A 14,527-nucleotide genomic window follows, 5' to 3' on the forward strand; every position below is an offset into this window, starting at 1 on the left:
AACAAAAAACCCCATAACAACATCTTAAACACTGTTTAATCTGGACATTTTTCCATGGTCAGTGAAAGCACGGCACAGGCACTGCCAGAACAGCAACACTAGTACAGCTGGTGGAGGGATTGCTTCCAATGCCAGAGTTATATAAAAATCACCCGTTATGTACACTCAGAGATAATGAAAACCTTGAGCTCGCTCACCTCTGTGTTCTCCCAATTTGCTATGAAAATTATATGAAGATGTGAGAATTATAGTAAAATAGATTGCACTAGAGCCCTCTGTGGAAGCCTGCATCTGCTTCCAGAGAATCTAATGAAATAATGCTTCTTTACACCAAGAACACCAGCAGCATATGTCTCCACTACAGCTCAGTCTTTGCTGCCTTAACTCTGCATTACCTTCTGCTTCACACCTGAGCACACCGCCTGTCTCACTGCACAGAGCACATCAACGGATCCTCCGATTTTCTACCGGCTGGCGACATCCCACTGCCAGGCAACAGGAACATTTATGAGACTCTAAAAAGCCACCCTGGGAACCAAACCCATTTGACCAGTTTACCAAGCTTAGGGTAAAATTCACAAGGTCAGATTTTACTAGAGCCAAATTGCTGCGACTGCAGAACATGCCGCACGAGCAGTTTGTCTGATCTTGAAAGGCGACTACCCAGGGGATGTGGGTGGGCAGGGATTTGGGAAGGGAAGGTTCACGACATGACGGCTGCTGTGAAAGAGTTGGGCAGTCTGATGATTTATTAAGAGAGCTGTTCAAATTTTAACGTACTGACCAAGCAAATCATTAAAGGCTTTCATTTTCAGTTGATCTAACATTATTTGCCTCTCGGTTTCCTCAACTTCAAATTCAACATGATCTTTTTTTAAAAATCTTTAAATTTTTGAATGTTGAAAATCTATTTTGGCAGGCCAGGAGAGAATCTGAAGCAACTACAAGGAAGAGAATGGAATTAACAACAGAGAAACATTTTTGTGCAACCCTTTTATGCAAGCCACTCTTAGTGGAAAACTTAGTTATTTGACACTGAAATCAACTTATACAGAGCAAATCCCGTTATTACAGAACAGAAGAGCTGGTGCCATCCTGTCACGTGTCAGCAGATACACGAGCTCACTCCTCGGCTGGTCAGGACAAAAAGGGACATTAGGGGCTGATAGAGAACAAGGGAGCAGAACCTGGAAGCAGCACCTGTACCAGGGTGTGAACAATACTGAAATTTAATGTTTCTGATCTTTTAGCTTCAAAAATCTCTTTTCTTGCTTATAGTATTTTCTGACTAAAACAAAAAGTGGGGAAAAGACTTTAAGCGTGTTAAATAAGAGCAGGTAAACCAAAGCGCATAATTTTGGGCTGCAAGGAACGTCTCATATTGACTTAAGTCCTTCATGGTTTTGTATTCTGTCAAAACCTCAGAAAGTTCGTTTTGCTTGGAACTGAACCTTTTTCTGTCCTGCTGTTTGAGAAAATCCCAGGTCAGCCAGGTTGTTTAACACCTTGACCAGGTCTAGAAGGTCATTATTGGCCCCAGTTTGCCTGGGAGGGCAGGAGCAGAGGCTGTGGGAGCCCAGGCCCCAGCAGACACGTGCAGACCATGGTGGGGTGGGACACCAGTGCTGAGTGCTGCCTGCCCAGGGCAGACACCAACTGTTTTATTCTGCCTTTTATTTTTTCTTCACGTGCTTGAGTGGTTATCTGGAACCATGGGCAGTTAAAAAGGTGACTTGATGGTTGGAGCCAACCCTGGCCGTGTTTGAGCTCACAGCTGAGCCTCAGGGACAGGCTGGTCTCCATGGCAGGTGACACGGAGCAGCTCCTGCACCCACAGACCATTGGCAACTGCCCAGAGAGAGACCTGGGCTGCGTGGGACAAACCAGCACCAGGTACCTTAGAAATACAGAGCTCACTCCTAATTTCTTATATCCTGGTACGAGTGGCATATACATTTATTTACACAGACCTAGTACTACTCTTAGTATGAGAGACAGGAGGACCAGACCTGTTATTTATGTGACACCCCATAAACCACAGGCCTTATTCCCATCTTATTTTACTCCAATGAAAGTCAGAAGCAACTCCACAATACAAGAATGGTTTGTGTAAAATTCGATTCAGTCCTTTTGTAAGAATCTTAAAACCACGCCTGAGTAACGCACTCATGTTTTCAAGATGTAAACTCGCATCCTTCAAACTACTTGTGGGAAGTGGCAGCTCATGCTCACATCTGCCCACCCCGTGTGGTACACAGCTCTGCCTGCGGCTTGCAGGACGGAGCTCTTTAAATACAAACAGAAGGCTTCAGTTATGTAAAAATGAAGGTTTGTGAGATTTACTTACGTGAAATAAATCCTTCGTCCAAAATGTCAAGTTTGGTTTCTGTTTGGTCAGTTCATTTACTCTGAGCAGATCTGACGTGCATAAAATGTCTAAGTAATTACAATTTTATCCAGCAATTTGGCATGCTTCAGGCAGCTCTTCTCCTGCACAAGACACCTTAACTCCAGCTCCGATCGCAACTTGCCTGCAATTGTCAATCTCCGGCTGCGGATCCGTGCGCTCGGTCACGTTGGGCAATCGCTGCAGGTTCATTCACTCGGCAAACCGGCCCCTCAGCGTGGGCAGCGATCCAGGGCTGGGCGCACAGAGTTCACCTTCCTCCTCCCGCAGGCAGGCAGCTCCCAAGCCCAGCAGCGCTGCTTTCCATGATCTCGCTCTCGACTTGCCAGCCCTGTAATTGCAACCCTATATATAAGGTCCCTCCCACCTCAGCAGTTCTGGTCGCTCAGTCTCCTCCATTGTGTGTGTGCAGGTATTTTATGTGAGACGTAATTATTCTTGTTCTTATCAGCTGAGACAAGCATGCAAGAGATTAACTCCCTTGCGGGATGCAAAATGGTGCACCCCGAGTACCTTCTGAACTGTACATGTAAATAAGAGGACAACAACTATTGGTACTTGTTATATTAATGGTAAATAAAGACACAGCGGTTTACTGAAGAGCTTTGCTGATTGTTCTGCTCAGTTCTGGGTGTACCAGAGGAGAAAACGGAAAATAAAAGGTAATTGGCTTGGAAAGATTCTCATGAGAGAAAGTATGAGAGTGTACCATTTAGACAGAAAGGAACTGGAAAGTACTAAGCTAAAGTAAAGGGATACATAGAGAAAATACATCAGACATTTTGTTTCTGATTATTCTCACATTCCGTCAGACCAAGGGGCATGGTCAATACACCAAAAGGCTACAGCAGACACACAAGTCTGCAGGGAACATGTAGAATTTTTTCTTCCAAGCTTCCAGGTAACAGGTAAATGCACCATACGAAACCTAGAGATGCGTGGGCTAATTTTGGATTGCTCTTTGATGGCCATGGCAAAGGGAAACAGTTTCCCTTGTAGCACGGTGCTGGCTGGTCTCTCTCTCTCGTGGTTTTCTGTACCATCTCCCAACACACGTTGCAGGCAGAGCTGGGGGCTGTTAAGCAACAGATGTGATTTAGCTGAGCAATCACTGTGTGCCCTGGCCCACTCCTCTGGGAGGAAAAGCAGGAGGGACGCGCTGACCTCTCAGAGGAGAGAAGGAGATGAACAGAATCACTTTGTCTTTATTCTTGCTGAGCATCTGCCTCCCTGAGCAGACGGTGCTGTGGAGCACCAGCCCCCGCAGCACCTTGCCGAGGAGAGGAATGCACCCAGCACCGTGGAAGGGAAGGAGCAATTCACAGAACTGCCAGCAACTCGTTAACTGAAGGCTTGGCAGCACACTGACAAACGAGCATGTAAGAAAAACTATCCAATGGGGCCCCCAAGGAGCGCAGTTCAGACATAATCGTTCATCTTACACATATATTAGTCTGCATCTCAGTAGGGCGGTGAAACACTCCTCACCGCAGTAAGTTTTAGGGGAAAACCAGCCACGCAATGTCCTGAATGCCTCCACCATCCACTTTCTGCCAACACATTTATTTTGCTTTTGCAGGCAGCTCAAAGCTGCACTGCAGCTGCACGTCCTTCCACACCAACATTCATTTTTCCTCAGTAAATACTCAATAACCCCAATAAAGCCGAGCACATAGAAATACAAAGTGCAGCATTTGACACGGAGCAGAATTTAGCTTTTAGTAGATACATGCTTTTACCTACTACATCAAGAGGAATAATTTATACATGAATAAATAAAACCTTATGCTCAAAGACAGCGAACACACCCACAAGAGGCCACTGCAGCTTAGTGCGAACAGTTTTGCTGTGTGTATAACCCTTTCACAGCTGTTTGCCTTTGGCTCGCTCCACGTAGCAAAGGAGACAGTGCACTGGTGTCCCAGGCAGCAGAGCCATGGCCTGACACAGAGACAACTTCATCTCCATTCTCCCCAAGTCCCTGCATTTAATGCTTCCCACAAACCAGACAAAGTCCACCCAAAACACCAGAGACGAGGTGTCTGACTTCAAGGGTGCCTTGATATTATTTCATGTTTGTCAGCTCTTGACAACTGTTTGACAGCAGCTTGGCACCACTTGCTCACGTTGTCCCCTACCCAGGCCATCACATTGCTGCAGTTCGGTACCATCAAGCCTGGGCTGGGAGGGTCTGAACATGCCCCAGAAAACCCTGCTTGGGCCTCGCTGGTCCTGTCATCCCTTTCCTGCAACAGGCTTTACCTAAAGGTATTTAATCTGGGTTTGTTTTTATGTTACCTTGTTTTGAAAGGTGATTCTGCACCATGTTTCCTAGTGCAATATGCAATTTAATATAGCATTTAAACATGCAAAAAAGTTTTTTTTTTAATTTGGACTTCTCTTTTTAAAATCACTCAAAAAATAGCATACATGTTCTCTAAGAACAGAGAAACTAAGGTACTGATAAGTCAAGTTATTTTTCTCTTAACTATTACCAGTAACAGACTATCTGCTGCCACGTCCGAGCCTCCTGCAGAACACACGCCAACACCTCCTTGCTCAGCCCAGCACTCGATTTCCCGTCTCTTTGGGAGTCCTGTTGGACAGACAGACAGACTGTCGCACACACGGAGCATTGAGGGCTTTCCTGTGCTGCCCGCCCAGGGCTGCAGGAGCAGCAGCCACCCTGCAGATTTGCTCTGTGCTATTATATTTTTCCTCCTTGTTTCATTCGCGCCCATTTACCCTGAACCCTGCGCTCCCAGCGCGGCGATGCGGCCCTGGGGCAGGCGCTGGTCTGCGGAGCACCAGCTTTATTTGAGATAATCCTTCATATGAGCAATCATCAATAACTAAATGACACAGATCAATTGACAGAGTATTATAACCCCTTAAAAATATTAATGCCCTATCAGGGAGACAATTTCACTGGGCCTAGAGACTCCTCCATTATTAGAAATTATGCCCCAGCCTTAAATAAATTAACTCAATAAATGTCTTACCATGAATACAAATTCCTGCTTAGGGCTTGCAAATAAAATGATTTAGAGCTGTACTCTGAGGAAAGATGAGGTGTTTAATTTGCAAAAGAGGAAGGGCTACCATATTCATTAGTCTTTTGTTTTAAACGGACTTCTTTTTTTAAAAAAACTGAAGGCATCCCTTCTGGAAGAGAGGAGGAAACGTTCAGAAAATTAAGTCATTACATTTTCTTAGGTTGGGCCACGTGGTTTCAGTTCTTCAAATACAGAGATCTCTGTTCAACTCCAAAGCAGTTCTGGGACCAGATCATACAATCATATAATGTCCTGAGTTGGAAGGGAACCACAAGGATCATCAAGTCCAATTCCTGTCCCCGAGCAGGACAACCCCACAGATCACACCATGTGTCTGAGGACGTTGTCCGGTCTCTTCTTGAACACTGTCAGGCTTAAAGATTCTCAGATGCTGGGAACAGATGCTGGGCTGTGCTGCTGTGCCACTGTTTGGTCACCTGAGCTTCAGCCAAGACTGTACCAGGTAAAACCCACGAGGCCCGACATGGCACTAGTTCATCCGGTACAAGTCCTTCAGCCTGCAACCTACCATCTTCTACCTACATATGCCAGAAAGACCCCGCAGCTCGTAGGGTGATGGTTAATAAAGCTTCAGCCATAGCACGTGTTTGCAGTTTTAACCAAACATAAAGTATGTACAAGCCCGTTCATCACCCCATGCCTCCTGTCAAAGCATTTGCCCTCTTCTTATCGATGAATTGATTGCAACAATGTGAAAGCCACACCACCACATTTAATTAGAGCCATATTTCATGCCAAAGGCCCCTGATATTTCAAAAAGAGTATTACAGCTCTGCAGTCTCTGAGCTGGCAAGAGGAATCTGGAGCGACAGCAGAGTCACACCTTGGCTGTCCCCTGCGTGTACTCTCACCAGCTGCGTTTTTGGCCCCTTTTTTTTCAGAAGTTACAAACCACGCACACACTGTGCACTATTGTACCGCTACCAGAGCTTCATTTGAGAAGCTGATTTTCTCAGGTGAGCACAGCCTGGCTTCCTCTGCCTATTCTGCCCCAAAGGCCAGGACAGCCCCGCATGGGCAATCTGTAATGTTGGGAGATGTGCAGGTCGCACCCTGTGGCTTGGTTCTCTGCTGGGAGCAGCTGCCGGACATCACTGCCTGCCTGTGGGATGTCCACACGGCAGAGAGGGGCCGCCTTGGAGCTGTGCTGCCCCAAAAGACAGGCACATGTCCCCAGGGGATAAGCCTTAGCTCAGAATAGCGTGAAGACACACGCATTCCTAAGACAGCGCAGGTAAACAAGATACCTTGTGCAGACAATGATCAACAGGAACACCACTAGGAACAGAAAGTCTCTGTTTTCCTTGCACTCAGTTATCAGTTTGATGAGATTTTGATTTTTGATAATCAAAGTGCTGTTTTCTGCTGGGTCAGAGCCCACATGACTTTCTTGGTCCTGGCTGAGGAAGATCAGAGCATGCCTCAAAAATGGATGCGTTTCCAGTTCTTACTTTTCTGTTTGTACATTTATGAACAATTCAGTCCCAAACTGCAAGATACACATAAAAGACATAAGTCAGGACGAAAAAATGGCCACGCTGATTCCACTGGACTGAGTCAGAAAGGTTTGTAAAAGCGACCATAGATTCAGCTTATTTCTTTTGCCTTAGATAGAGGGAAATTCCATCAAAAGCCACCCACAGAGACACTTAAACACGGGGAATTTAACAGTGGATCAGGGAGATGGCCTTGGGTACAGCCTTCTCCTCGCTGTCTCCTCTTTATGGCATTGATCTGACCAGGTACCTGTTGCATTCCCAACTGATGCATCAGCGAGGTTTTGGGCTGGTGACACGAAGTGCTCCCCAGCAGGAATGCTTGCTTATGTGCTGTAGCTTTTAACCACAGCATCTGAATTCACTTCTCAGTGAGGAGCTGGGATAAATATAACCCCAGCTCACACAAGTGAGAATCGAGACAGAGGGAGCACGTGGGCAGGGAGAGGGGTTCAGGGGGAGAGACAAGCAGAGGAAAGAGCAGCTCCCCTTCCTCTTCTCCCACCTCCCCAGGACTGGAGCCCACAGCTGTGCCTGTGCTACCATGGGGTGTTCAAGCACTGCTTCCCAACCACTGCTCCAGGTCAGAAACATCCCACCTGCCTCAGTTTCCCCACAGACTGCACATTTATCAGTCATGAGCAGCCACAGCTTTCCCAACATGTGATGCCCCACATGCTGACTCCACTGCCCATGGACAACCCATGCAGACACCACCAACCAGCACGGGGCTCTATTACGTTTAGGGCCACTTAGCTCTTAAGATAACAGCAAAGTGTATCTGTGCAGTAATAAGTTTCAAAGCAATTTAGCAAAAAGCAAGGTTACATCAAAGACTTCCCAACTCTGTGTAGTGGGTTGCAGCCTTGTGGCTCCTTGGGAGTGTGGCCAGCAGGTGGCCAACCCTCCAAGCCCCTTGCTGCCACCTCCCTCCTGTCCCCAGCACCTGTGGCTCCTGCTCTGTCTCCAGCTCTGCTCTGCCGTGGTACAGCCAGCAATGCTCCTCACTGATGCTTTGGGAGATGATTCCTTAATAGGCGGATCCCTGTGCTGGCAAAGGACCGAGGAAGGGAGGAATACATTATCAACTCCGATCTTTCATTACAGTATGCTTGCTGCTTTGATTCTGCCTCCCAAAAGCAGAGTTAACTGCTGGGCTAGAAAATGCAGATAAATCCATCAGCTCATACCACGTTTATTTTCCATAACTATGCGTTGGGTTCCTGGCAGCTTAAAACAGCAATGACACCCCCTCTTGCTATGGAAAGAGATAAAGATCAGGCTCTTGCCAAAGGTTACCTGCAGAAAGGAGGAGTTGCCCATTGTGCAGGCAGGGCAGCGTGGTGGCACAGCTACAGCAATGACCTGGGGCCGGACACCATCGCTCCAGCACTATTTCTGCCCCATTTCAGCCTTTAAGGAGACTGTCAATCCAGACCCATTGCATAACTTATCTTTATGGCTTTTCTAAAATAAATGCCTGAAAGACAGGGTAGAAAAAGGAGGCAGAAAACAGATACTGTGAGAAAAGAATTGTCATTTTATACTGCAGACTCATTTACAGCAAACTCTGTGACTTGACAACAGTGTCTACAGCAACAAAGAAAATAAAACACTCAGTTGTTGGCAGTGTGCTCTTTTTGTGTGCAACGCTAAAGCAAACACAAACCTCGAAACAGAGCTCAGGAAGCTCTTGCTGGTCTGTGCTTTCCCAGCCAGGTCCTGGTCCCGGCTGTGCTCCCCAGCCCTGCAGTGCAGCTCAGCCATCACCATTGGCTCAGGCCTTTTGCCAGGGAATGTGTAAATCCAAGTACTGACCCTTTCTTCCCAATTTCCAGCACTTCACCATGCATCTGATGTGAGCAGGACAGGTGATACCGACCCATCAGCACCTGGCTCCTGTCCCCACGTCACCTCTGCTCTGCAACTTCTTCTGTACTAGCAAAGGGCTGTAATGCAGAAGGTACCCAGCACAGCTCAGAAAACCAAAGCTCTGGGAGATGTAATCAGCATGCTTCTATTTTTTCCTATTAATTACATGGCAGATACAATAGAGCAATGTTTTTCTCCCCACCTTTTGAAGTGTTCTTTAACTGATTAACTGGAAAAGCTGCTAGAGAGTGTCCAGAAGAGGGTAGGAAGCTGGTGAAGGGTTTGGAGGGGAAGCCGTATGAGGAGCAGCTAAAGTCAGTTGGTTTGTTCAGCCTGGAGAAGAAGAGACTGAGGGGAGAGCTCATCATGGTCTACAGCATCCTCACAAGGGGAGGAGGAGGGACAGGTGCTGATCTCTTTAGTGACCAACAGCAGAACCCGAGGGAATGGCTTTTCTATCAATCTTTTCTTATTGTGACTCTCAGTCCCCAGGATTTGTTGTTCATTTCTCTGGCAGACTGAAGGGCCAGGGCAGCCAGGAGCTCCATCCTGCCCTGGCCTGAGTCCAGGCTGCATAATTCCATTATGACATTGCCTGTTACAACCTGAAGACATTATTTTATCTGTGCGCACCTCAGTGTTCTAAGTCTGCTTTAAAATAAAGAATACACTTTGAAAGTAAAAAAAAAGGGTCGGTGTAACCTCTTGTCAGATACAAGAATGAGTTTTGCAACAGGCAATTAATTGGACACTCAGTTTCAGGTGCACCACGTTTTGTTACTACCTCAGATTAATGCACAATTGTGGTTTCATCTTTGGCCCAAACTCTAATCTGATATGAAGTCATTCCTTTCTGCTCCCTAACTTATTAAATATATATTTCATCCATGCAAGTGACTTCAGTTGTCAGAAGCCGGGCAGATATTTTAACTGGCACTAGATTAGAATCTACTGCAAAGTATTGCTTGCTTTTGTGTTAATAGGATGAAATACGTTCTGAGGCAGCAGATCTGATCAAGATGTACTTATTAGCCAAGTTACAATTAGTACTAGTTTCTGGTTTGCATGCTCATGAAAAGGAAAGTTACTCTCTATTGGTAGTACATGTTTTTTGGAACTGTTCTGAACACCATAAAAGAAGTTTAATTAAAAAGCTTTTTTAAAAAAAAAAAAAAAAAATTAAGAACTTTCCCCCCAAAAGACCTAAGTCTATATTGTTATATTGATTTCTTTAAAGAGGGGGGTGGAAATATTTTTAAGGAAGAAAGAAAAAGCCAAAATACTTGGATGAACACTTTAAATTCCTACGTGAATGCTTGATGCTTCTCTCCAAATGGGGTGGCACTCACTGGTGGGATCCATCCCCTGCGGCACAGCAGTGTCCCCGCTGGAGCGGCCGTGATGCCTCGGCGGGTGATGATGCAGCAGGGACCCCCAGCACCCCACGCGTCTCACGTGCCCAATTCAAAAGCTTTTGCATTTTCCATTTTGTCCCAAACAGTCATGAAGAGCTGATATGGATGCGCTTTGCTTACGAAGTGGCTGGGTGCTGGCTACAAGAAAACACTTTATATTACTATTTTCACTATTCAAGAATAATAATTCTTGCTTTGTGTTATTTTTGAGCTGAATAGTTCTGGTTAGTAGAGACTCATACTATCCACATGGGATGCGAAAGCAGCTGTGTGCGCTGCCAGGGGATGAGCAAAAGCAGCTGAAGTCGTACCTGCAGCTCTCGCCCTCGGTTTCTTAGCGGGTCGCAGCCCTGCAGCCGCTGCGACCAGCACAGCGGGCACAGGAACGGCTCCTCGGCCAAAACTCATTCAGGTGCTGCTTGTCGGCTGCATCGGGCCCGGGTGTGCGAGCATTCAGTGTCTCCATTGGAAAGGACGTCTCTTAAGAGCTTAATTGTAGAGAACTTTGAGTTATTTCCAACGAACAAGCATTTTCTGCTTCTGGGTGAAACAAAACAAGGTGGACAAATCACTTTGAGGTTCACATGGGTTTAGCTTTATATTTAATTATAAAATGGTAGTGGTCTGGGTTTGCCACCAGACAAGCAGCTCTCATCACCCAGAAGAGGCTGAGGCTTAGCGGTCTTAAAAATGCCTCAGCAACAGGCAACACAGGCAATGAAGTACAGAAACATACTTTGTGTTTAAAAATAGCCTCACCTATTGTTAGAAAGGATTAGGCAATGTTTTTTTTCCTCTATGAGCACAACATAGCAGTGCAGACAAAGTAAAAGGCTAACTGTTGTTACTCTGTGAATGAAGAAATACTGTTTCAGCTAAGTTCCTGCAGCTCCAGGTGAAATATTAACTTACCTTTGAATTATGATGGAATACAAACCCTGAACAAAAACATTGCTGGGCTTTCTTTTGAGGGCATGAACTCAGAGGTCTTCAAAACCAAGCTTGAATGGTATCACAGCACACGCCTTTCATTTTGTTGAAGTATTCACTGAAATGTTTACTTTTGGTGTAGATTATTTTGAGCACTGAGGAAATGAGGAAAAGTAGAGAACTTTATACAGTGGAGGTTTCCCAGAGGGCTATGGAAAGAGTATAAAGGGATAAAAAGAATGAACTGCAGACTTACCTTCGGTTTTGCATTTCAAAAGATAACAGCATTTACACAGTTCAGCGGTGTTACCTGCAGAGTCCCCTGCCCCTCTGCGTGTCACGGAGCTGCTGTGGGTGTCCCACGGGCACTGGGTCGGAGCCAGATCGATGCTCCTGGTGCTTCAGGGATAGTGCAGGTTTCAGGCCACTCCTTCTCAGGGTCATTCTTGATCTTTAAAATGCGTCAGGGACATATATCTGTCTGCCAGGGAACACACACACCAAACCAAGTGGAAAATGGCAAAAAGGAGGAAGAAATCAGACATCTTTGCTCCAGTGTCTTTTTTACAGTTTATGTTTCAGTATAAAGTACGTCCAGCCCTGGCACAAATAAAATAACAAGTTCCTGTCACCAAAAATCATTGAAGCACTTGCGACCTGACAGAGAACGTGACCTTTGGTGCAACACTGACAACTATGTGACAGAAGACGTCTGGTGTCCTCAAAGGCCCTGCAGCCTATTTACTGCTACATCTCTGGTCACGCCAGACCATTGCACATCCCTGAAGAAGTTCTGTGGCATCTGGAAAAGTACTGACTAGGATGTCCTCACGGGACTGCTGGTACCCAGGTGTCCTGGCAGAGCCCCAGCTCAATTATCAGAGGTAATTTGCTTACATGGGGGCCATACATCTGCCTGCCAGGGAATGCATGCACTGTACCAAGCGGGAGATCGCCAAGAGGAGGAATAAAACTGATGTTGTCACTCATGCAATTACTTACAATTTACTTCTGTTGCCACATTAAAGTAGTTACCACTCAAGTAAAAATGTCTAATGAGAGAAAGCAACACCACCACCCCGAGCTATGCAACCCTGGTGAGCAGTACCCATCATTCAGAGGTGCTGGATGGCGTTACATGGTACAGACAAGAGTGACAGCGGCGTCCTCAACTGCTCCCCCAGCAGCTCAGGTGCCACCCTGGCTCAGCTTACCTGGCTCTCTGCAAGTCTGCTAAAAGCACTTTGGGTAAATTAACAGCTACTTTGCACACTCTTCCACGTAATGTCTCACAACACACACTCAAGACAGAAACCTGATGGCACGTCACGTTTACAAGGGAAAAATTATCTGTAATAAAGATTAATACATGGGGACCAACCACCACATCCTTTCTAATTGCCTTTCATTAACATTCTCAGCAACCTCAAACAAAAAACAATGGCTTTTTGCTTCTCTGTTTGCCAGGCAGGGACTATATGAGGCACAGCCAGCACTTTCTCTATAGCAGCGAAATATTTTCACTGCAGACTCCTGCACTGAGGTACTCCAAACTCTTCGATCCCCAAACATCCTGCAGCAGCATTTGCCTGGGGAAAAACTCCGCTTTGCAAAGTTGGAGCAGTGCAGTGTGAATTATTTGTGGGTGAAACAAGAAGGAAAATTATCCTTTCTCCTCTGTGAATGCTTTCCTGCACCGGGGACCCGGCACCCGGGTCGGTCTCGTGCTCTGCAAGCATGGGGGCTGCCCGGCTCCTCCCAGCCAGCCCAGCTACCTGCAATTTCACTGAAGACATTTTTCAGGACATGGGACTTCCTTAGGGAACAGGCAGAGGGTATAGTGCCTCTGTGACAAAGAAAATAACAGTATGTGAAAGAACAGATGGATTTACGGTCCGATTCCCATGTTATTAAATCAGTCCACTACAACTTTTCAGCAAAAGCCTCATCATTTTGTCTTATATGGGCTTGCTTTCGCTCTTCAGATCCTCCCTCATCCATTGCTCTAAAAGTTAAGATTCATTTTCACAACTGCCTAAGAGGCCAAAGACACCACTGCGCTAGACTCTGTTCCTTCATCTGACCATCGAACACCAACAATATTTCAAAATATTCCTGAACATTGGACAAGTCCCCTGCAGACACCAGCTGGCTGTTCTGTGAACTCAACAGGAGCAGCACAAGAAGCCTTTGAAGCTGTTTTAATAAATGTCATTTCAGTGGTAAGAAAAAACATTATACTGAGAAATTCAGACTATACTGACATGTAGCTGTATTTTGTGGACAATGTTGTTGAGTGCAAAATCTAGTATATCATCACAATAATGACAATACTGGATATTTTGCCCATCTCCAGGCAGGGAGTGGGGGAGCACCCAGAGGCACCTGGAGCCATGGGATGGGCACAGCCCATTCCCCATGGAGGTCTCAGACCACGTGCTTGTTCCCGATATCTGAATGTCAGCTGCCTTCTGGGTTAATTCCCGACTCTGCCCGTGCTGTGGGTGCAAGCTGAGGGTTTGGGAGACCTGCAGTTCTGCCTCTCACCAAAAACAGGGAAGCAAACCACACAGCCAGGGCCCCGGTGCCCGTAAATCACTGCACTGAAAATACCTCGAGAGCGAAACCACAGAAGAGCAGCCAGACAACATCTATTTCTCCTCTCTTTGCCAAGTGCTAAAAAAAGCCAAAGGAGAAAAATCCCGGCACCAGGAACAGGTTTGACCAGGTGTGTGACATTTTTGTGCTCTCTCTGCTGTCTAACACAGACCCAGGCAGGGCTTTGTCTGTCCCTTCCCAGTTCTGTCCCGTATCAGGAGGCACCTCGGGCCCCTTTCCCGCTCAGCCCACTGCATTAACCTTCTCCAAACTCCTACAACAGGACCTCTTCTTACTCCTTGGAGGGACAGAATAGTTAATGCACAAGGACTCACCTAGGACATGAAAGACTGGCTTGGATCCTGGTTTTGTCACAATTACCTCCACCATCACACGGATTTTCTCAGCTTTGGCACAAGGCAGCACTTCCCACCTCACTGGAGGTCCTGGGGATTCGCATAAGAGATGGCAAGGTGGCCAGATCTGTCAACATAGAAGTCACAGGAGTGTTATAAATACCTCGCCAAAGCCATAGCAAAGCTAGAGTAAAGCAACAATACGCCTCTCCTTGTCTACTAAATGTTTGAACATGGCGTTTACTATATTGAAACTTATCCACAGGTCTCTGCAATGTCACACTGATTCCTGCAATGATCTATTTTGGCCCAGCTGGGCTGAAACCCTGGAATATCCTCTTCACAGGCTGTAATGGGATTTCTGTTCCAAATGGGG

General features: G+C 46.3%; 1 protein-coding gene across 9 annotated transcripts in view; it reads right to left on the bottom strand.

Moving 5' to 3' along the window:
• The window catches only part of GABRP (gamma-aminobutyric acid type A receptor subunit pi), a 36,127-nt gene that overhangs the window by 17,839 nt on the left and 3,761 nt on the right, over window positions 1-14,527 (bottom strand). The window contains exons 5-12 of one of the 9 annotated variants that reach the window (XM_071814819.1): window positions 14,131-14,278; window positions 11,180-11,678; window positions 10,579-10,807; window positions 8,280-8,460; window positions 7,927-8,030; window positions 4,903-6,973; window positions 2,348-2,738; window positions 396-485 (exon numbers count right to left, since the gene is read on the bottom strand). The gene's annotated coding sequence lies outside the window, so the exon portion shown is untranslated. Of the gene's footprint in view, window positions 1-395; window positions 486-2,347; window positions 2,739-4,902; window positions 6,974-7,926; window positions 8,031-8,279; window positions 8,461-10,578; window positions 11,679-14,130; window positions 14,279-14,527 lie in introns of all 9 variants that reach the window. The other 8 variants (XM_071814822.1, XM_065849396.2, XM_071814821.1 and 5 more) reach the window with 8 other exon arrangements.

This window comes from Patagioenas fasciata, chromosome 14, assembly GCF_037038585.1.
Source record: "Patagioenas fasciata isolate bPatFas1 chromosome 14, bPatFas1.hap1, whole genome shotgun sequence".
Classification (NCBI taxonomy): domain Eukaryota; kingdom Metazoa; phylum Chordata; class Aves; order Columbiformes; family Columbidae; genus Patagioenas; species Patagioenas fasciata.